The sequence below is a fragment of the Schistocerca piceifrons genome, chromosome 4 (assembly GCF_021461385.2).
Source record: "Schistocerca piceifrons isolate TAMUIC-IGC-003096 chromosome 4, iqSchPice1.1, whole genome shotgun sequence".
Lineage (NCBI taxonomy): Eukaryota > Metazoa > Arthropoda > Insecta > Orthoptera > Acrididae > Schistocerca > Schistocerca piceifrons.
Window position 1 is genome coordinate 197,551,969 of NC_060141.1, and position 24,777 is coordinate 197,576,745.

Sequence of the window (24,777 nt, forward strand, 5' to 3'; positions counted from 1 at the left end):
CATGGACATACCCCGAGGTGATTTAAACCAGCAAATCTCCTACAAGAGCGTTGTTTCACCAGGTATCAGCATTATCCTTAATTTATGAGCACGAGTGTAAAACTGAGCTCTTTGACAGTAGAAGTGTGTCTCTCAGAGGCGAAACAATGATGTGGTGCGAGTCCTCAGACTCAGCCTGGATGGCTGTGAGCCCGGTGGCTGCTGGTGAGCGAGTCGTCCCGGCGGCAAGGCGACGGGTGGCGACGGCCACGGGGCCGAGTTGCGGCACGCCCTGGCTGATTTAGGCCCGAGGACGGACGCGCCACCAGCTAACGGCCGCTGTTATTTATACGGCCGCTCTCCCTGCATAATGGCCGGGCGTCGACTGCCGCGCTGCTTAAATACCTGTCACCGCAAATGAATATAATTTCCCAGACGTCAGTCCAATACTTTACGAACCGAAATAAAATTATAATATTCATAGATCGTGCGTAACCGCGGGCCTTCCGCCGGCGCCTCTCATTTGAATAATTCCGTGGGCCCGCTCGCATCGTGTCATTTGTCGGACACCCCATCTGTGCCTGCACGTCCTACGTGCAGACAGATGTATATCGTAGGTCCGCATATCCTCGCCGGCGTGTGCCACTCCTCAGATTTCCATTTCCTGATCAGAATTTGCCGTTAGAAGTCGGTACATCATGTGGAACTTATTGTGTCATTGTCTTCTTCTTTTTTCGGTAAATCTGTCCTCAGACAGGTATCAACCGGACGTTCTCCGTATCTCTGTGTTCTGAGTCCCCGCCTTCATTTGCTTGTAATTTCTCCCTCGCCCCACATCTGTTAGCATTTCAAACCATCTTCTTCCGCTCCCTCTTTTTCCTTCTACTTTTTCCTCCATGATTCTGGTTCAAATGGTTCAAATGGCTCTGAGCACTATGGGACTTAATTGCTGAGGCCATCAGTCTCCTAGAACTTAGAACTACTTAGAACTAACTAACCTAAGGAAATCACACACATCCATGCCTGAGGCAGGATTCGAACCTGCGACCGCAGCGGTCACGCGGTTCCAGACTGTAGCGCCTAGAACCGCCCGGCCACCCCGGCCAGTTCCATGAATCTGTCTAGCAGACAATTCCTTTTATTCTGTTCTCTAGTGATATATTAATCGTATCGTCTTCTTTTACGATTCTTTTGCCAATGTTCAGTTTGACTCCAATCTCTTTACTCAAGCTTACAATATTCTCTACCAATACCTGGAACTCCTCCGTTTCGGCTAGCAACCATGTCTCACACCTCTGCCAGTGCCCACCTCTTCAGTTTCATTGTCTTCTACTCGAACTATCACTTTCTGTCCCACATAGACTTACTTTATTAGCCTTATATCCTTCCAATCTGTACCAATATCTTACAGAATCTTCAACAGAATAGATCAGTCAGTTCTGTCAAATGTTTATTTCCACTAGACAAAAACTTTCGGCCATCCTCCTCTGACACACAAATCCATCTCTGGTCCTTCTTCCTTTTGTATATTCGAAATGACCTTCTCCTCTGTTTTTCTCAGCACTGTTATGCTCACAGCCTTGGTAACACGGCATATAAAACTAGCTGACTTACAGACCTTACCGTGGCTAGCATTATATTTGTTTGGTAAGGAAATCATTACAATCTTAAGGAGATCTTCAGGCCAGACACATGTCTCATATATTCTGTTGATCACATTCAAATTCTAGTTATAGTATCATTCCCTAAGGCTTTAAGTGCCTCATACAGTATTTGATCACAGCCTATCGCTTTCATTTCCTTATGATCCTCGATCGCTTACTCCATTCCCCATTTTTCTGTTATTGGTTATTTCGTGATTCTTGTTCATCCTCTAAGACTAGGCATTCATGCTCCGGCGTTCCATCATACAGCTCTTCTGTGTATGCCTTCCATAAATCTTTGTTTCCTTCAGTACTCGTTGTTACTTTTCTCTCCCTGTTTAGTGTTCCTTGCCCGCTAATTTTCCGCGGTTCTTTCGTTGTTATACACTTTGCACCTCTGTATCTCTCTATATTTCATCAGTTTTTCTCTGTCTCTCTGATATTTCTATTTTCTCACTTTACTTTTTCATGGAATCTTCTTTGTCAGTAATCCTCCTCCTTAATGCTTTGTTCATTTTTCTTTCTTCTAGAGTCATATCTCTATTTTCGTCGCTCATCCATTTTATGTAACAAATTTTGGGTAATACATTCCTATTTCCTCTTTCTTTTTTCAACTTTCCCGACTTCTTTTTCCAAATATTCTGGTACTGATCTCTGATGCTAACCCGTTATTCTGATATATCCTAAATCAGACTCTTCTTTCCCAAGTCTTCTACCACACTACACTACTTGCCGTTAATATTGCTACACCACGAAGATGACGTGCTACAGACGCGAAATTTAACTGACAGGAAGAAGATTCTGTGATATGCAAATGATTAGCTTTTCAGCGGATTCACACAAGGTTGGCACCAGTGGCGGCACCTACAACGTGCTGACATGAGGAAAGTTTCCAACCGATTTCTCAAGCACAAACAGCAGCTGACCGGCATTGCCTGGTGAAACGTTGTTGTGTCGTCACGTGTAAGGACGAGAAATGCGTACCATCACGTTTCCGACTTTGATAAAGGTCGGATTGTAGCCTATCGCGATTGCGGTTTATCGTATCGCGACATTGCTGCTCGCGTTGGTCGAGATCCAATAACTGTTAGCAGAATATGGAATCGGTGGGTTCAGATGGGTAATATGAAACGCCGTGCTGGATCCCAACGGTCTCGTATCAATAGCAGTCGAGATGACAGACATCTTGTCCGCATGGCTGTAACGGATCGTGCAGCCATGTCTCGATCACTGAGTCAACAGATGGGGACGTTTGCAAGACAACAAACATCTGCTCGAACAGTTCGACTATGTTTGCAGCAGCATGGACTATCAGCTCGGAGAACATGGCTGCGGTTACCCTTGAAGCTGCATCACAGAGAGGAGCGCCTGCGATGGTGTACTCAACGACGAACTTGGGTGCACGAATGGAAAAACGTGATTTTTTCTGATGAATCGAGCTTCTGCTTACAGCATCATGATGGTCGCATCCGTGTTTGGCGACATCGCGGTGAACGCACATTGGAAGCGTGTATTCGTCATCGCCATACTGGCGTATCACCCAGCGTAACGGTATGGGGCGCCATTGGTTACACGTCTTGTTCGCATTGACGGCACTTGGAACAGTGGACGTTCCATTTCAGATGTGTTACGACCCGTGGCTCTACCTTTCATTCGATCCCTGTGAAACCCTACATTTCAGTAGGATAATGCACGACCGCATGTTGCAGGCCTTCTACGGGCGTTTCTGGATACAGAAAATGTTCGACTGCTGCTCTGACCAGCACATTCTCCAGATCTCTCACCAATTGAAAACGTCTGGTAATTGGTGGTCGAGCAACTAGTTCGTCACAATACGCCAGTCACTACTCTTGATGAACTGTGGTATCGTGTTGAAGCTGCATGGGCAGCTGTATCTTTACACGCCATCCAAGCTCTGTTTGACTCAATGCCCAGGCGTATCAAGGCCGTTATTACGGCCAGAGGTGGTTGTTCTGGGTACTGATTTCTCAGGATCAATGCACCCAAACTGCGTGAAAATGTAATCACATGTCAGTTCTAGTATAGTATATTTGTTCAATGAATACCCGTTTATCATCTGCATTTGTTCTTGGTGTAGCAATTGTAATGGCCAGTAGTGTGTTTGTAAAGAATTCGTATCTTCATTTTTCAGTTCTGACAGGTTCTGTACAATTTCTTTATTTTTAATATGTTTCAGCAAGCAAGCTGTGCTCAGTATTTGCTTCTACTCCAGGGAAAGCTTTAGACATCCTGATGCTGTTTTTAAATCTTTGATTTGATAAAATACAATCTGTCTGACACAGGGCCTTATCATCAGGCCTTTTTCAATGTGTACACTCTACGTTTATGAAGTCTTAATCATGTGTTTACAATCCAAAAAACAAAACTCTCACAAAACCCTTTCAGTTTATCTCCTCTTTCATTCTGTTGTCCTAGTCCATAATGTCCAGCAACGTTTCCATCGTTGGTTCTCCCCACCACGGTGTTCCAATCTCCCATCGTCACTCTTCTTATTTGACCTTTCCTATTTTCTTTAATCATTTCTTCTACTTGTTCATATATCTGGTCCATTTCTTCTTTATTTGCTTCCGATGTAGGCATTACACTTGACCAAATAAGGTATGTTCAAATGGCTCTGAGCACTATGTGACTTAACTTCTAAGGTCATCAGTCGCCTAGAACTTAGAACTAATGAAACCTAACTAACCTAAGGACATCACACACATCCATGCCCGAGGCAGGATTCGAACCTGCGACCGTAGCGGCCGCGCGGTTCCAGACTGTAGCGCCTTTAACCGCGTGGCCACCACGGCCGGCAAATAAGGTATGTACAGGGTCACTCAATATCACTGTCACTCACAGGAATTGTCTTGCCTATGTTCTTGTCCAGATTCTTCTTGTAAAGTTAGCCTACTCCTCATTCTGTGCTGTCTCCTCCCTTGTAAATCAATTTATACACTCCAGAAACCATCTATCCTTCTTTTGTCCAACGCGTTTCATAGAGTCCTAAAACGCTGATGTTATGTATCTTCATTTCCTTCCACACAGTTTCTAGTTTACCTTTCTCATTCATCGTTCCCCCATTCCAAGTTCCAATACCCAGTCCATAAATTTCAAGTTTCTTCTCGTTTAGTCTCTCACCATACAGTTTTCCACTGAACGAAACGCTTCATGTGTCGTTACAGAAGAAGATAAATTCCACTTACGGAATAGTCGGCGTGTTTTAAGTCAGGCTTGGCGAAGCGATGAAAATCTAGCCAGCGCTCCGATTCCCCCGCCATTACGCTATTTGAAGGAGGTGTGTCAACGAGTTGGCTACACGTTTAATTCCACAGCAAGTGGCAAACAACAGAGGATGTATTTTCAATTGAATGGGAATATTGAACCATTATGTTGATATAATGAAATCTTCCTCTTTCCCTTTACCCCTTTTCTAAATATGTATGTATGACAACGAACGATACCATGCGGCTTTGTAAATTTGCAAAAATTTTGTTAGTTCGTTGTCTTTAAGGTGTGTTCATTTTTCATGTTATGCAATGTCGTAATCTACTAAGACCTGTGGTCATATGAAGAACAGTCTATGTCTTCATGTTTTTCATGTCTGCTATGTATTTAGTTATTGAGTCGAATTATTACTGTACCTTAGATCGAGTAGAACTTGTGGTTTAAAATTAAAGAGCACTCTGTAGTTCTGTTTAGCATTTCTTCCTAGAAAGTCTAACATTTTTGACGATGTATTCATCACTAAGGATCATATGTCGTCGGTTTTGTGAAGTGTTTCGCAATAGAATTATGTGGCGTGAACGTTATTTAGCTTCTGATTTATAGTTAAACGACAAGTTTGGCTTGTGCCATGATGGTGAATAGTGATTAAGTTTTCCCACATCTGATTACGATTCCACAACGTAAATGCCCATTAAGTTATAAATGCTGAATACGATGTAACAATCGTTTTTTGTATTGTCTCATTGCGCCTTTTCTGGTTTTTCGTTGTTGTAGACAAATAAGGATGGTCTGTTAATGACTAAAACTGGTCCTATGATAAACTATTGTTACAGCGGTGTGCAAATGTAATTCTTCAGCAACGGAATACTTCTAGGAGGCGAATGTTACTTCTCACTTGTATATCTGTGGTGTCAGTTGATTTACTTTCCTTATTTACCCTTCTACCAATGCAATAAATTTCTCTCTCAGTCGAGTAAGTATGTTAGATATAACAACATGGATACAGGTAATTGCCGGCCGGAGCGGTCGAGTGGTTCTAGGCGCTACAGCCTGGAACTGCGCGACCGCTACGGTCGCAGGTTCGAATCCTGCTTCGGGTATGGATGTGTGTGATGTCCTTAGGTTAGTTAGGTTTACGTAGTTCTAAGTTCCAGGAGACTGATGACCTCAGATGTTAAGTCCCATAGTGCTCAGAGACATTTGAACCATTTGATACAGGTAATTCATATTGAGATAAGCTGTTCACAAGTTTATACATCTATGGACTATACAGTGTGGTGCATGTGGTTCATGACAGTGTTATGCAGGTTAAATCTGTTAACAAGTTTGTTAGCGTTGCCGTTTTTCGAAGCAAATATTCATGTTAAATTGTCTAAATCTTGCCATCATTTCATTTCGTGAACGGTTCAGGACATGAGCATCCGCAGAAATTTTTCCAAGAGGTGGGAAAATTCTGAAATTGCCTATTTTAATATAATGAGTTGCTGTGTTTGTAAACGTGTCAGGCTCCAGTAACAAAATTTGACAGGAAGTAAACAAAACTTTCTATTACTTCAAACGACTCATAGTTGTTCACTGAGTATTGTAAGGCAAATTGCTTTGAAGCCTAGAGATTAAGCATAGTTAAAGAGTATTTACAAATTACAGGTTTTTATATTACTTGTATGAATATGGATGTCACCTTTTTGATCCAACCGTCTGAAAGTACATCGTCATATGATTATGCCCGGGATAAATCCAACGAGCTATGAAATAAAACTAGTAAACAACTACAAAAAATTATTAAAGTTTCTATAATATAACGCGGAAATTGAAAATTAAAAATCTGCTACAGCGAAACAAAGTCGGAACTTTTGCGGAAAATCTGTTCGATATCAACAAAAGTAACCAACAAAAAATAGCAAACTAATATTCCTCGAAGTGGAGAAACAGAGCATAAACTATATTGACAAGTGGTACTTACTGAAATTAAGGAAAACGTGGAAGGGAGGACCCACCAATATATCTTTTTTTCACACAACCTATTTATTTAACAAAAATTAACTGTGGGTTCCAGATAATCGAAGCATTGAACCATACAATTTTCTTTAACAAAATGAACAAATCTGGAAAATTCTTTTGACCTGCAACCCGCTCTTTATAGGGTGAAACAACGGTGTTTACTACCACGCTGGACACAGTCTGTCTTACTAAATGCCTTTCTGCAACATATGAAAACTATTTAAGCACCATTGATGACAAGAGTGATTCAATAAAACAGATGACCTTTAATGTGAAAGCTGTATATCGAAAAGTTCGAGGTTAAGATACGCAACTGTGCTTAAAGGGTAAACAGATCAGCAAAAGAATATGACAATGATAAGGCTTCCTTCAAAGCAACCAACCTCTTAATTTCAATCAGCAACCAACGTTTGACTGGATTCCAACCCGTCTCTTCTGACAATTTTATTTTGACTAAAGCTTTGGTGACAATTGGCTGTTAATATTTTCAAGGTTAAACTGATTGTCAGTTATTAACACTGCTCTGAAGGAACGTCTTAAAATATTACTTGTGAACACCTGTTACAAGAGGACTCCTCGGCGGAACCACAAGATTCAGCTGAAATATTCGGTCTTTCAAACACAGAACGAACGGCTTAGTACAACAGGTTGTTCAGATTATAACTGATGGCTGACAAATGTAATTACAATCAAAGGATTGAACCGGTTAACAACTAAATCTAGCCACAAGGTCCCTCTTTTTTTTAACGGCAACCTGTGCCTTAGTACAATTGCTGATTAATTAGAACATTAATGATCGGGTACAAACCACAAAGGAAAGGCAATATAATAGGGGGACATATTTTCAAACGACAACTACTGTCTTAGTAAAATACCACTGCCTATATTTATGACCAAAGAGCCGACCGAGTAAAACTCTGAGTGTCGGATACAAACCAGAAAATAATAAGGAGGACAGGTAGGCAATGAACCAAATCACCACGAGGATTACAGCAAGCAGTTCCATTGAGCGACGGTGCGTCGCAGCGGTTACTCAGTGTTGCCAATGAAAGCCAGGTAGAAGAGGGCAGCCAAGTCACTATCGGTCGTCCGACACGACTGTGGTCAACTAACCGACGGGATGTCGACCTGCTGCTTGGAATCGACGCTGACCCCGGTATCTTCGCTCTGCGCAGGCCCTTCTTGCGCATCTTGTGGTTTCGGAAGCTCGGACCTCGTGAGCACCTCTTGTCGCGATACTACCGCCTACCCCCAAACTTCGTAACCCCTCTCTGGGGCTGTTTTTTTTTCTTTATTGTCATTTTGACGCCTCATACAAGGTAGGCCGGCAGCGGCAAAACTACGCCGCTCTTCGGCCATAGATAATACATTCAGTACAAGAGAAGACATCGAAAAACGAAACAGACACAGCCGATAAACAACAGTAGACACACAAAATTAAAATACATGAAGCCATTCACAGGTTCAGTGTCCAAAAATAAAAAACCTTCAACACTCGGACACTAACAGAGACGATGGAAATGACACACGTGGATGATGGAGCAGAAACGACGAAACACTGAATCACTAACACGACGGCACACACAAACACTGGCGATGATCTCCGACGCGCAAATGTTCACTGTACGTGTACGAGTCTGAGGACCTGCCAAAGGGAAAAAGGTAGGGGAGGAGGGAGAGGGGAGGGTGTAGATGCCAGTGGCAGAGGAGATGAGAGGGGGAGGAAAGAAGGTAGAGAGTAGGGGAAGCCCAGCGGAGATGAGGGAGGGAGGAAGGGAGGAGGGAGAGAAGGGAAAGAGGGTGCCCTTGGGAAAAGACAAAGAGGTGGAAGGGGAGGATCAAACTTGGTAGGAGGGGTAGTTAGAGGGGATGAGGACATCATCAGGGAGGGGGAGTTGCCAGAAGCCACCTTGGGCGAGGGTATGGAGAGTGGAGAGATGGAGAGCGGGTGGGACATGGGAATATAGGCGCAGCAGTGGATGGGGGTGGGAGAGAACAGGAGACACAAGCGGGTAGGGGGGATCAAGTTTATGGAAGGTGTAGAGCATTCGTATCTGTTCGAGGAAAAGGAGGAGGTGCGGGAATTGAATGAGGTCATACAGCATCCACGTGGGGGAGGGGGAGGCGGATGCAAGAGGCAAGGCGAAGCGCATGGCATTCTAGGATATGAAGGGATTTGTAGAAGGTGGGAGGGCGGAGAACCAGGTGGGGTGGGCGTAGCAGAGGATAGGGTGGATGAGGGATTTATAAGTGTGGAGGATGGTGGAGGGGTCCAGACCCTATGTGCAGCCAGAAAGGAGCTTGAGGAAATGGATTCGGGAGTGCGCCTTGGCTTGAATTTTCCGGAGATGGGGGGGGGGGGGGGGATCGGGTCCAGGAGAGGCGACGATCAAGGCTGATGCCAGGGTACTTAAGGGTGGGGGTGAGGGTGATAGGACAGCCATAAATGGTGATATAGAAGCCGAGGAGACGGAAGGAAGGGGTGGTTTTGCCTACAATGATCGCTTGGGTCTTGAAAGGATTGACCTTGAGCAAGCACTGGTTACACCAAGTGGTGAACCGGTCAAGATGGGATTGGAGAAGGTGTTGGGAGCGTTGCAGGGTGGGGGCGAGGGCAAGGAAGGTGGTAGTGGAGAAGGTGGACGGGGGTGAAGGCTGCGGCATGTCTGCTGTATACAGAAGGTAGGGAAGAGGGGAGAGGACGGAGCCTTGGGGCACACAGGTGAAGGGGTAGAAGATGTAGGAATCCGTGTTACGGATAGTGACATAGGAAGGACGTTGGGAAAGAAAAGACCCGATCAGACGGACGTAGTCGATAGGAAGGGCGATGGTTTGGAACCCCCCGAACAATGCCATAACTGCCAGCGCTTTGCGCACGCGGGTATCAGGTGCGGTCTCGCACCCCGCTGCCGCATTTGCGCTGGCGGTCACACGACCCAAAGCTGCAAACTCCCCCATACAGCACCTTGCAAGTGCGCCAACTGTGGTGCTGCCCATCTGGCAAACTACAGAGAGTGCATTGCTTACAAAGCAGCTCTGAGGTGCAAAATAGCCAAACACGCTAAACCTACCGCCATCACAGTTCCGAAACCGCCCCCGCACCCAGTAAGAAGTGGAGTATCCTTCGCTGGATTGGTCGCTGGCAGCCCCAGCAGCGCGGGATTGTCAGAGGAGCCCCAGAGCTCAGGACACGCGCAAAAAACACCCCCCGCAACAGACACACTACTGACAAACACAACACCTGACACAACACCCGCACCGGGCACACCACACGACACCAGCAACAACACCATACTTACCCCCTGAGATCGCGGACTTCAGCCCACCATAGGCTACAGAAAACGCACCAACACAGGGACGACCACAGCGCCAGAGGAGGAGAAGGAGAAACAGCCACAGCAGGAGGAACACGGCCGCACCTCAACAAGTACACAGACAACAGGACACCCACACTCACGAACACAACACGGACACCAACTCAACAACCCACATAACACACCCACTCACCACAGAGATTACACAGGCCCCCACAACTGTCACACGAACAGCCGACACACAGGCCAGCCCTCACCATACGCCAACACAGGAACAAGCGGCCGCTAACACGACCAACAACACGCAGGCCGACATGACCAAAATTATGACAACATTCCAGAGAATAATGGAAACATTATTCCCCGGACGCACGACCACCGAAATAGTCACGAAGATTATGGGGTGTGTCTCACAACTCTTCATGCAGTTCATGTCGAGCACGCTCAACTGGACTAGCTTCCAAGCCACTATCACACCACTTTTTACACTACTACATGGATAATACACCACACCAGCCCCGAAACGCAAACGATAACACAAACTCACAGATCCTGTTTTGGAATGCCAACGGGATCGCAAGCAAAAAAGCCAAAATGGCTGCGTTCATGGAGCGAAAGGGTATCCGAATCGCTCTTGTGAACGAAACACTGCTTACGCCTCGCAAACAACTAAACATCCCAGGGTATTGTGTCTATCGTACCGACCGAGCGGATGGCAGGGCGGGAGGCGGCACGGCAATCATCATACACAGAGACATAGAACACACGAACATCGAGCTCCCAGCGCTTGAAAGACTAGAGGCCACGGCCGTCAGGGTCAAGTTCAACGGAGCCAACACCACAACACCACACTGGTATCGATATACAATCCTCCTAAAAACATAGTAACACGCGATATCAGCACAGTACTCAACATAGCACCGCGGGTAATCGCCGCTGGAGACCTAAACGCAAAACACCGTGATTGGAACTCACGAATACGAACCTCCAACGGCAAGAAACTGTACGAACACGCACTAGGCCGAAACTACATTATACTTGGGCCGGACGTTCCCACGTTCGTGCCTACACAGGCTCGACACAGGCCAGACGTGTTAGACATAGCCCTCATAAGGGGCATCACATGCACACTCAACCTTACGGTTGAGAACGATCTGGACTCAGACCACATGCCTGTAATACTGCACATGGAAGAAACACTGCAGGACATCGAACCACGCAGGATGCTTAACTACAAGCGCGCGAATTGGACACTGTTCAAGGAAACGCTTGACAGTCGCATTCCTGACACCCACGAAATTAACAACTCACAGCAAATCGACGAGGGTGTGGAGGCTCTCACAACTGCCGTCCAAGACGCAATGACTGACGCCATTCCATTTACAACTCCAAGATAACACTCAACGGCCCTGCCCCAGAAGATCCCGGGCCTTATCTCAATGAGGAATCGCCTCAGGAGATACTGGCAGCGTACCAGGCGCCCGTTCTATAAACTGCACGTCAACAGACTCCAGGGCATAACACGGGATAAAATACAAACATTCAGAAACGAGCAATGGGGACAGAAACGCGCTGGGCTGGATACCACACGTCCTGGCGTGTGGCAGCTGGCCAGACACTTCATCAGGGAGAAACATTACATTCCCACGTTACAAGGACCAGACTGCCCAGCCTACTCCGCGACGGAGAAGGCAGAGCTTATGGCCACAACACTTGCAGCGTCTTTCATGCGAATCTGGCTCCTTCAGACCCAGTATTCACACTTGAAACGGACCAGGAGGTTACACGACTTGTAGCCCAGCCCTCGCGCAACGAAATTAGACGTACTAGCACAGATGAAATCACATGGGCTATCAAGCACACCAACGCTAGAAAAGCCCCTTAGCCTGATGGCATTCAAAACCGTGTCCTCCAGGAGTTCACGGATAAAGCCGTAGAATACCTCACACACTTAACGAATGCCATCCTGACACACCAACACTTCCCTGACTTTTGGAAGGCGGCCAAGGTACTGCTGTTCAGGAAGCCAGGGAAAGACCACTCCCTCCCACAAAATTACCGACCCATCAGTCTGCTGTGTTCGCTCAGCAAGATTGTTGAGAAGGTAATACTAAAACGTATCACTAGGCATTGCATCGCCAGCGACACCCTAAGACCGGAGCAATTCGGCTTTAGGAATCACCACTCGACAACACAACAACTCCTCCGCGTAGTCGAACATATAACACACGGCTACAACATGAACAAAGCCACAGGGGCCGTGTTCCTGGACATCGAAAAGGCTTTCGACCATCTCTGGCACAACGGACTCATACGCAAACTAAGCGAAGCTGGTTTCCCGGACGGACTCGTACGTCTCATACACTCGTATCTCACGAACAGATGTTTCAACACTAACGTGCAGGATAAACAATCAACACAACACGGTATCCAAGCTGGAGTACCCCAAGGAAGCATCCTAGGGCCCATCTTGTTTAACCTGTGCATTAATGACTTCCCAGCAACGCAAACCACGACGTTAGCCGTCTACGCGGATGACACCGCCATCCTTGCGCACGATTGGAAACCGTCGAACATCAATTCACGAATACAGACAGCACTCGGAACAGCTGAGCCTTGGTTGGAGCGATGGCGTATTAAAGTAAACGTCGACAAGTGCGAAGCAGTTCTGTTCACACGCAGACCGAAACTACTGCGCAAACATCAACACTGTAGACCAATAACACTGCATACACGCCCAATACGTTTCCGAGAGAAAGTCAGATACCTTGGTGTCTGGCTGGCCCGGAAACTTACATGGGGGGACCACATCGATACGTTGCCAACCGAGCGCACGCGAGGCTCAAACAGCTCTACCCAATGCTCAACAGGGAAAGCACACCGAATAGGACGGTGTCGAGGTCCATATACATGACACTGATTAGACGTCTGATGACGTACGCAGCTCCCGTCTGGGGATATGCAGCTCCTACACGACTGCGCCGCCTGCAGATCATACAGAACAAGGTGCTACGAATCATTAGCAACGCTCCACGCTACACACGCACCGTGGATCTTCACCAGAATACCGCTTTGATACCCTCAAGGAAGTATTCAAAAAACACGCCACACGACTATACAGGAACTCGAGACACTCGAACAATCCTTTCATCCTCACTCTGGGAAACTACGATCACAACCACAGCTGGAAGCACAATGGTCAAAGACACTGCTACCTAGGGCATAGCCACCTATGGTAAACTAACATACGCAAGCAGCGACAAACGTCGGTAAGCCCCTGCATATCAGCAACACTAACTGGCAACTACCAGCTGCTATTGGAACCGACCAACAGGCCACAGCAGGGACACCGACGAGCTCACCCACAGACGCACAAACAAGCTGCCAACATTCCCCCACACTGTGCTTGCGGTATATGACCTATCGGACACAAGATCGATAACAAACCTAACTGTTGCAGGTTGCTGACGCTGAACGGGGACTCTGTACCAGCACCCAGCGCCAGCCGCCGAGCAGCACAAACGCACAACGTCAAGGTATCGACACGCATGATACCCACTACTAACAAAGCCTATCCTTGCATGACCTATCGCAGGCAGCAAGACAACCGCTACTGCTCTTACCACCCGACCTAACTATCGCAGAGGTTTTTTTCCCTTGGCTCTTGTCTTGGCACTTTTTTTCCTCTGCCCTTCAAACCGCTACCCTTCGTCTGATTTCGACCAATCTATCTCCAGAAGAGCGCGTATTAACGGTTAACCCTAATCAGACGTACGCAAACATCGCAGTACCCAGATCCTGCGACACCTCACTTTAATGAATACGAACCCTTATGCAGAGATCGCAGTAGACCTTTTATGTTGGCCATCATGCCGGTGTGGGCGTGGAGGGGCTCCAACTACATTTTTTTTTTAAAAAAAAAAAAAGGAGACCAGAATGCCATACACGGTCGTAAGCACGTTCAAGGTCGAGGGAAAGGAAGATGGCGGAGCGACGGGAGTTGAGCTGTTTGGAGAGGAGGTGAGTGAGGTGAAGGAGAAGGTCATCGGCAGAGAAGGATGGTCGAAAGCCACACTGGGTAGCGGGAAAGAGGCGGTGCTGGCAGAGATGCTGGTGGAAGCGTCGGGTAAGTATGGACTTTCTCAGGCCAGCGAACCCCATATGTATATCGGCAAGCAAAGACCTTCTAAGGACCAACCCACGGATACCAACTCTTCCTCATAGATATTGGCAATGGAGCTGCAAGAGGGATAGTCAGTACTACACCTGAGCCAGTGGCGCCAGACAGAGCAGTCTACTAAATCAATGGCTCCACAGCTCATATATAAAAAGCTTATTCAACTTCTGTGGCATCTGCTACACTTTGTTTGCATACAAATTTCTCATTTGATCACGTTAATCGATTTATTTCACATCTTTCATGCTTTCCATTCTTAAAAAAATAATCTGCCGAAGTTAAAGTTCAAGAAAATTTATTTAGGAAGCTATAGTATTCGAGTTGATGAGGTAAAATCCGGCGTTAGGCCAGTATGTGACTAGATTACCCAGGGAAATCTCCCAAAATCACCCTCAAATGGGCCGGTAGACCTGACCTTCAACAGTCTTCGTCTGAAGTTGGCCACATTACCGTGAAGCCGTGCCATCTGGACTGCAAAATCCGCTGGACTACTTGTGGGACTCGGCTGCAGCCAATGAAGTTCGGGTAGGTCTCGGTTCATAGAGAGAAGAGAACGTTTCTGCAATCTGCAGTTTAACAGGGGTAGCAAGCAATCATAGCTAGAAACTCAAGAAAATACTGTACTGTATTAAACAAAAAGCCTCTATCAATATACCAGGAGGGGAAAAGCTCTCCCTTCCCTTTTTGGCAAATGATAGTAGGCACAGGAGGCAGTAATTTTGTTTTGTTGATGATACCATTAACGCTCTTTTCATCCGAGATGTTGAAACAAGTTTTTAAATTAAGTGTTTTAGAGTTTTACCGCCATTCGAACGCTCTTGAAAACACGAGTACAGTGTTACATACCCACATTAGTCCTGGCATTGAAGCGTTTGACAAAATTTGTGAGAACTGTGCTAGAACTGAAAGACAAGGCGGTCTGAATCGTCTGGAGCCGCCAAGTGAGACTCTCGAGGCCAGACTCAGCCTTTGTATTCATACTTTCGGCTTTTTACCAGTTTCGACAAAAACTGCACTCTAAGATATGAGTGCGATTCACATAATTTTCTACGCTCTTTCTGATACACTATAAGTCAGAATATATTTCCATTTGTAACAACCGTAGATGACTCTGTACGTATCTCGAATAAAGTAGGGCATAGCAGAAATACGCATTCGTTTCATCTTAGCAGCCGAGGCCCATCTTCACGTTAAATACAATGGATTCTGGAATGAGACTCAGACTTGCCGGTGTTTAAGCCACAACGTTAGATTCAGACTGACTGGCCACGAAGATATTAAACCGAACAGGACTGAAATAGGTAGATTTCAGAAAAATTGGATGACTTATTCAAGAAAAAGATATTCATAGACTGATCAAGTCAGTCATGCACTAGCCCACATCTGGCCCTTACGCACGCAGTTATTCGGCTCGGCAATGAGTGAAACTGTTGCTGGATGTCCTCCTGAGCGATATCGTGCCAAATTGTGTCCAACTGGTGCGACAGATCGTCAAAATCCTGAGTCGGCTCTATGTCTGCGCCAATAACACTCCAAACGTTCTCCGGCGACTTAACTGCCAAGGCAGGGCTTTTCAAGCACGCGGACAAGCACTATAAAAACTGTCGCCGTGTGTGGGCGGGCGTTATCTTGCTGAAATGGTGTGCTGTGAAGGGCAACTAAGCGGGGTGTAGTATAACATCGACGTCCCGCTGTGGTGTGAAGGTGCCTCAGAAGACAACCAGAGGGATCCAGCTGTAACACCCCACCCGTCACTTGTCTGGTTTTGGCGTGTGTTCTCCCCAGCTAATTGACTAACAGATCAACAGAGAGTGCAAAACTGCCGCAATATCGGATAACGCAAAGAAAGTAATAAGGCCCTGTGACTCCTGATTGAACTGTGGTGGCAGTGCTGCCATTAATTGATTCAGAATTGATCCCTTCTAATTAAAAAGGGGTGCACATTGATGTTATATTCAGCTATTGAACACCAGATGCAAATGCTGAGATAAAATTAATTGAGAAAATGACTTGGGATTCCAACTACTTGATTGAAAACAGATGCAGTCGATCAGCGCAAATTTATTTGAACTCACGACCTTCAGTCATCACATCACATGACTCTCCTAACAGGCAGTGGGAATAAATTGCGTTTACGTCGAGTAAAACGGGATAAATCAAAATTAATTCCTATCGACTGACCCAGGCGTAATGCGAAGTGTGAGAAGAATTCTACAATACACGGTCCATCAAACCCTCGTGGAAACTTTGCCGGCATGATCCAACAAATTAATCAGTGGCCTAACTCAAGCCGGAGCAGGCGCAATGTCACCAAATTTAGCGTCGAGGGCGGCGACGTTGTGCGGTCGTCGGCCGACCTCGTGGTGCTGCAAGGCTGCGCTCGTCTATTCACTCTTAGCTATCTCGCTTAGTACATAGCTGAATGAAAACTTTCTCTCTCCAAACTCAATCGTTCCGTTTGCTAAGTCATAAGCCGGCCGGAGTGGCCGAGTGGTTCTAGGCGCTTCAGTCTGGAACCGCGCGACCGCTATGGTCGCAGGTTCGAATCCTGCCTTTGGCATGGATGTGTGTGATGTTCTTAGGTTAGTTAGGTTTAAGTAGTTCTAAGTTCTAGGGGACTGATGACCTCAGAAGTTAAGTCCATAGTACTCAGAGCCATGTGAACCAATTTTTTTGCTAAGCAGAGATGCTTACTCTCTCTCAGACAAGCTAAGAATGCCATGTCCGCACTCTAGGCAAGCTGGGAACGGAAGACGAAACTCTACAGAAACTTCTGCCAGTCTGCTCTTTGCCTCTGTTTCCCCTCCAGCAAAATCACTTACGCCAATTGCAGTGCAAGACGCGTTAATTATGCATCGCTTCCCAGTGCCAACCAATGCCTGCTCTGGGAAGTGAACAAATTCCCACAAAATTTCCCTTCCTCTCAACTTCTGCTATTTAGCTCCTCCTAGGCCACCCATCAAGGTTAGCATCTGCATAAAACACCAATTTTTCCGAAATTCTGACTCCCAGGAGAGTACTTCAAATTCCTTGGTCCTACGTTCCCATCAGTTTCATTCAGTTGCTTTTCACCTGATTTACTTCAGACTCTGCGGACCATGAATTCAGGGTGAAGTTGCTGTAGTCACGAACACACATATTTCGGCCTCTGTTGACCGCTCCACCGTAGCTTTGCGCAGCTTTCTCACATGTTTCATTGAAAACGGGACGACGGACATTTATCAACAGGCGTACAAGTTCTCCACCTGCTTCCTGGTACACCAGCATGGGGTCATCCAACCCCTCACTGTCACTCATCTTAAGGCAGCTGGAGGCTGTGCCCTAAGCTGCCTATTGTCACTTCCCTTCGCCGCTCCCCAGTCGCGCGAGACCCCGGCCGCGGTCAACTCTGAATACTTCCCTGGGATAAACTAGCGTCCAGTATATCGACGCATTTCCACAAAGTTTTCATGTTGCGTGAGTTACTTTAAAACCAATAATTATTCCAATATGTCCATACTATATCCACTACAAGATGCATTGTGCCTTGTCAGTCCTTTTTGTTCAGCCCTACTGTTAGCTCAATGTGAGTTCGGTGATCTTTAATGACTTCATGTAAGGGGCATAGTTCTTGCCATCTTTCACAGCTATAAAAAGCCTGTTGTTGCGCAGTATGGCTGGCGACTGTCAGATTTGTAACCCACTGCTGTCTGAGGAGTCTCCAGACACTTCTTCGCTGGTCATCTGCGGTAACCTCACAGCACAACGGTATGTCGATTCTATTCTGCACCCCCTTTTGTTGCCTTTTATGGCAAGCCATCCTGGGCTTGCATTACAAGAAGATAATGCCCGTCCGCGTACGGCGAGAGTTTCTATTGCTTGTTTCGTGCTTTCCAAAATCTATCGTGGCCAGCAAGGTCGGTTGGTCTCTCCCCAGTTCGGAATATTTGTGGCGTTATGGGGAGGGCCCTCCAACCATTTAGGGATTCTGACAATCTAACGCATCAGTTGGACACAAAGTGGCATGATGTCCTTCAGGAGGACATGGAACAACTGTGCCAAACGATGTCAAACCGGACAACTGCTTGTTTAAGGGCCAGAGGTGGACCAACGCGTTATTGACTTGCTCCAATTTTTCTATATGTTGAAACCTCCCCGTCAAATAAATAAAAGAAATTATTTAACTTAATGTGTTTGGAAGATAACCTTCCCGCCTAGAATAAAATAATTTAACTTACTTTCCGTCTAGTGGAAGAAAGAAAGGGAATTGAACTATTTGTGCCTTGCAGCTTTCCTGTCTGGACTCGCTTTTGACAGCGTGTCTGGTCTGATAGTCTTTAGCGTGTACAATGTTGTACGCCTTGTGCCTTTATTGCTAAGAATATTAATGTGACTGATCAAAAGAAGATTATTTCAACGTGAACACAAAAGCTTACTCGGTGGCCCTTAGTACTGGTTGTCTATGCAGTGAACCTGAAAACTTACATATATATTTTCCTTACCTTTCATTTTACTGGGTCGCCTCTGGATAACTTCATCTGATGTCACGTGTGAATATACTCACTCTGATCTATCGTTGATAATTATTCGGGCTGTTATACATTTGCTTTTTTTGATTGAAGTTACTGATGCAAAATTCAATGTCATTATTAAAGAAAATTGAGAAAACTCAACAAAAGTTAAATCTTGTGGTTGCTGGATTCAATGAAAAATAATACGATATGACTGGGATAAACTGACCTATTCTGAAAATGATTGAATATAAATTTTTAGCTCTTTATAATGATTCAATTTATAAAACTTTAGTTTGGGGATCATTTACAGAAAACAAATTAAAAATGTAACAACGAACTTACAATATGCAGTTAGCGCTTAAATAACTTTGATGTCTTCATGACGTCGATTTTTAATAATTCATGAATAATTACCAATTATATAATTATAGTATTCTTGAAGTAATATATAGCTGGTGGCGAACAGGCACTCCGCTCTGTCCCTACACACGACTTCTCTGCACAAAGGTTGCCTCAAGAGTGTTCTACCGACAATGCTGCGCGCTTCTCGCCACGCTCCCTATGTATCAATGCGCGGGCTCTCCCGCCAACAAAGAGCTTGGTGCGGATACTTCACTGTCACCATCGATATGCAAAGAACTTAAATAAATTTTACAAAACATTTTTCTTACACACTATAATTGTTATTTACACATTTATTAGCTTATAAATATATTTAATCGCCTGTTTGATTTTCTATTGACATATTTCAATGTGTAATCATTTGTTTGTCTGTACATGTACATCACATCTACCGATTTCCGTTCCATTCAGGTAATTCCTTCATTGTATGTCGTTTCTGTTCTTTTTTCTGTCTTAGAGCGTCTACACTCTATTTAAAATTACTGTAAGTTTACGTGATTTGTCCTGCATAAATGTTCGTTTTAAAATTCACATGCCTTTTTCTCGTTGCAATATAATACTTATCTTTGCAGTACGGTTTCTCCTTTCACTTTAAAGGTAACTGCAGTGATTTTTTTCTATAAAATAGTAATACAGTTTCGTTTTTGTAAAGGACACTTAAAAAAATATAAACACTTCACACCACAATTTTTACGAAAATGAACTGTTACTCACAGTTACTTGTCCGTGCTTCCAAAATCTGAGATTCCACTTATTGGGCATATGGTACGGCCCGTACTCACTTACGAAAATTCGACACTCATGCGCTACGCTAACTATGGAAACAAGAAAACTAAAATATTTCGTCGCGAATATGGATCGAATATGTGCCTGGGCCGCTGTATGCTTCATCAGCGATGCCAGGACATTCGCGGTCTGCATGGCGTCGGTTGGCAGTTCTGGTAAGCTGCAGCCCCCTTCACAGGTAGACACTGGAGATTCTGGTGCACACCAGCTCTCACTGTCGGTAAGACCACCACTTTCGTCGTACTTCACATTAGGTTAGCCAGTTTCTGGACCTGTAACTCGTGGCTTCCTATTTTCACACGCCTGACCACGAATGAACGTCGTTAACACTTCTCTTCACTAACGTCTGTACGATGGCTTCTGCTCTTAACGGAGTCTTGCCATTATTCTGAAGAAAATGTCACTGACACGCGTGTTCACTTTATTACAATATAACCTTTTATTTAGCTGACTATCTCGTTATCTTCGTATTGGGAGTATGACTACGGTCACAAATCTTGATTGTGCGAAGAACATACATATATTGATTCCACGGTTGTGAATGTTCCACTGAATCACTAACTACAAAAGGAAATAAAATGCCTACACATTCAAAATTTGTATTTTAAACTCTTCAGATATCAGATTGACAACTTTTAACATCCATTCACTCCGTTGTGCCATTAATTCCAACTAAACCCGTCTCCTTTCTATGGCATCACAAAACATGACTCAACTCCAGAGTAGAACGACATCCCACGAAGTGCCAACACGAAGAAGCAAAAATGTTTCATTTGAGACGTATGGGCTTAGATGACTTACATCGTGGGCAGGGACATTGTTACGATTAACTGATATACAACGTAGCAAAACTTAATGAAATTAAAATTTTAGGTTATTATCTTAAACCTTCACACTTGATCCCAGTTACATAAAATGTAAATAGTTATGCAAGAAATAATGAATTTTAGAAGACCGTGTTTTAAAGGAACTTTTCTACTAATAAATGAAATTACCGATACCCATTGTAATCGAAGGCTTCTAAATATGCAACAGGTTTGCTTACATTACAAATCAAACCTCCGAAAAAATGAAAACTGCAATTTTTTCGCTGAAAATACTCGAGCCATACATTTTCTCTATGTCTGTGTTTCGTTCTTTAATGTTGATGACCACAGCACGAAAAATAATTTCAGCCCTCAAAAACGGGCACTCTCCATTAGAGAATGAACGCACTTTACTTCACCAGTAATGACAATAATCATTTGCTGAACTATGCAATCACTTTAGTGTATACAGGGTGTTACAAAAAGGTACGGCCAAACTTTCAGGAAACATTCCTCATACACAAAGAAGAAAATATGTTATGTGGACATGTGTCCGGAAACGCTTACATTCCACGTTAAAGCTCATTTTATTACTTCTCTTCAAATCACATTAATCATGGAATGGAAACACACAGCAACAGAACGTACCAGCGTGACTTCAAACACTTTGTTCCAGGAAATGTTCAAAATGTCCTCCGTTAGCGAGGATACATGCATCCACCCTCCGTCGCATGGAATCCCTGATGCGCTGATGCAGCCCTGGAGAATGGCGTATTGTATCACAGCCGTCCACAATACGAGCACGAAGAGTCTCTACATTTGGTACCGGGGTTGCGTAGACAAGAGCTTTCAAATGCCCCCATAAATGAAAGTCAAGAGGGTTGAGGTCAGGAGAGCGTGGAGACCATGGAATTGGTCCGCCTCTACCAATCCATCGGTCACCGAATCTGTTGCTGAGAAGCGTACGAACACTTCGACTGAAATGTGCAGGAGCTCCATCATGCATGAACCACATGTTGTGCCGTACTTGTACTAGCAGCACAGGTAGAGTATCCCGTATGAAATCATGATAACGTGCTCCATTGAGCGTAGGTGGAAGAACATGGGGTCCAATCAAGACACCACCAACAATGCCTGCCCAAACGTTCACAGAAAGTCTGTGTTGATGCCGTGATTGCACAATTGCGTGCGGATTCTCGTCAGCCCACACATGTTGATTGTGAAAATTTGCAATTTGATCACGTTGCAATGAAGCCTCATCCGTAAAGAGAACATTTGCACTGAAATGAGGATTGACACATTGTTGGATGAACCATTCGCGGAAGTGTACCCGTGGAGGCCAATCAGCTCCTGATAGTGCCTGCACACGCTGTACATGGTACGGAAACATCTGGTTCTCCCGTAGCGCTCTCCATACAGTGACGTGGTCAACGTTACATTGTACAGCAGCAACTTCTCTGACGCTGACATTAGGGTTATCGTTAACTGCACGAAGAATGGCCTCGTCCATTGCAGGTGTCCTCGTCGTTCTAGGTCTTCCCCAGTCGCGAGTCATAGGCTGGAATGTTCCGTGCTCCCTAAGACGCCGATCAATTGCTTCGAACGTCTTCCTGTCGGGACACCTTCGTTCTGGAAATCTGTCTCGATACAAACGTACCGCGCCACGGCTATTGCACCGTGCTAATACATGCATCAAATAGGCATCTGCCAACTACACATTTGTAAACATTGCAGTGACTGCAAAACCACGTTCGTGATGAACAGTAACCTGTTGATGCTACGTACTGATGTGCTTGATGCTAGTAGTGTAGAGCAATGAGTCGCATGTCAACACAAGCACCGAAGTCAACATTACCTTCCTTCAATTGGGCCAACTGGCGGTGAATCGAGGAAGTACAGTACATACTGACGAAACTAAAATGAGCTCTAACATGGAAATTAAGCGTTTCCGGACATAGGTCCACATAACATCTTTTCTTTATTTGTGTGTGAGGAATGTTTCCTGAAAGTTTGGCCGTACCTTTTTGTAACACCCTGTATAACTGTTTCGCAGTATCTTAATGGTACAGTACAGTCACGGCTACATTGAAAACGTTGTCGAACGACAAAAAGTACTTAAAACGAATTACCCTTCTACATGGCCACAGCTGCATGACTACTCTGCAGTTCGTACTTAACGTATCCCTCAGAAAATTCATAGAATCACTTTGACTGTTTCTCGACCATTCCACTCTCGAAAATCACGTTGGAAAAATTAATACCTAAACCTTTGCGTACGAGCTGTAGTTTATTTTATCACGATTGTCGTTTCTTCCTCTGTAGGAGGAAATCAACAAACTACTTCTTCATTCGGAGGAGAAAGTTAGCGATTGAAGTCTAGTGAAATGATCTCGCCACAACGAAAAACGTCTTTGTTTAAATGACTGCAACCCCAACTTACTTGTAAAATCTGTGATACTCTCTCTCCAATACCGTTATATTACAAAACGAGCTGCCCTTCTTTGAACTTTCTCAATGTCCTCCGTCAAATGCAATATGGCGATGATTCCAAATGGCGCGGCAGTACTCCAGAAGAGGAAGGACAAGTGTCGTACAGACATTCTCTTCAGTCTTCTAACAATAAGTGTTCTGTCAATAGAACGCAGTCTTAGGTTCGCTTCCTCCACAACATTTGCTGTCTGATAGTTCCAGTTTAATTTGTTCGTATTTGTAATCCCTAGGTACTTAGCTCACAATATTTAAATTTGTACGATTTGTCATGTAGCCGAAATTTAATGGAATTTTTGTACTACTCACGTTGAGGTTCTGGCACTTATTACAATTCAGCGTCAACTGCCACTTTTCGCACATGCCGGCCGGGGTGGCCGAGCGGTTAAAGGCGCTACAGTCTGGAATCGCACGACCGCTACGGTCGCAGGTTGGAATCCTGCCTCGGGCATGGATGTGTGCGATGTCCTTAGGTTAGTTAGGTTTAAGTAGTTCTAAGATCTACGGGACTTATGACCACAGCAGTTGAGTCCCATAGTGCTCAGAGCCATTTGAACCATTTTTGAACTTTTCGCACTGTACATAAATCTTGTGCAAATAATATTTTTAATTCGCGTTGATCAACTGAAAAGTTTACTAGTCGATAAATGACAGTATCAACTGAAAAAAACTCTCAGATATTCTCCTAAATCGTTTATACAGAATTCCTGACACTACTACTGGTTCTCTAGCTTACTTCCCTTCGGTTACTACGAACTCTGGGCTTTCTGAAACTGCGAATCCGTTCGCACAGGTACTAAATTTGATCAGAAGAGGCTTTTGAGAAACGGAATCAAAAGCCTTCAGCAAATCTAGAAACACAGAATCAACTTGAGTACTCCTTTAAATAGTACGCATTATTTCGTGTGAGTAAAGAGTCAGTTGTATTTCACAGGAACGATATTTTCTGAATCCACTGTGGCTATGTGTCAATAGACCCTTGTCTTCGAGGTATTTCAGAGTGTTGAAACACAGTTTAAGTTCCAAAATCCTACTGTGTATCGAGGTCAGTGATAAAGATTAATAAGCGAGCGGATTACTTGTATTTTCTTACTTGTGCATTGGTGCGACCTGTGCGGCTTTCCAATCACTTAAACTCGCGACACTAACGTTAACCGAAAATCCATGACCAGTAAAACAGAATGACAGTATAAGCACACAAACGCAAAAGCAGAAGCAGTCTATAAACGTAAAACGCAAGAAAGATGAAGGGTAGGCATTTTGTTGAAAACTAGGTTCATAGAGACGAAGAACCGACTCGGAAATGGCAAGAATGAGGAAGGAAACAGACTGTGCTCTTTCCGAAGGAACCATAATAGTATTCGTCTTAAGCGATTTGGGAAAACCACGGGAAACTTATATCTGCGTTGTTGTGCAGGGATTTGAACACAGTTCCATCTGAATGCGAGTCCTGTATCAAGT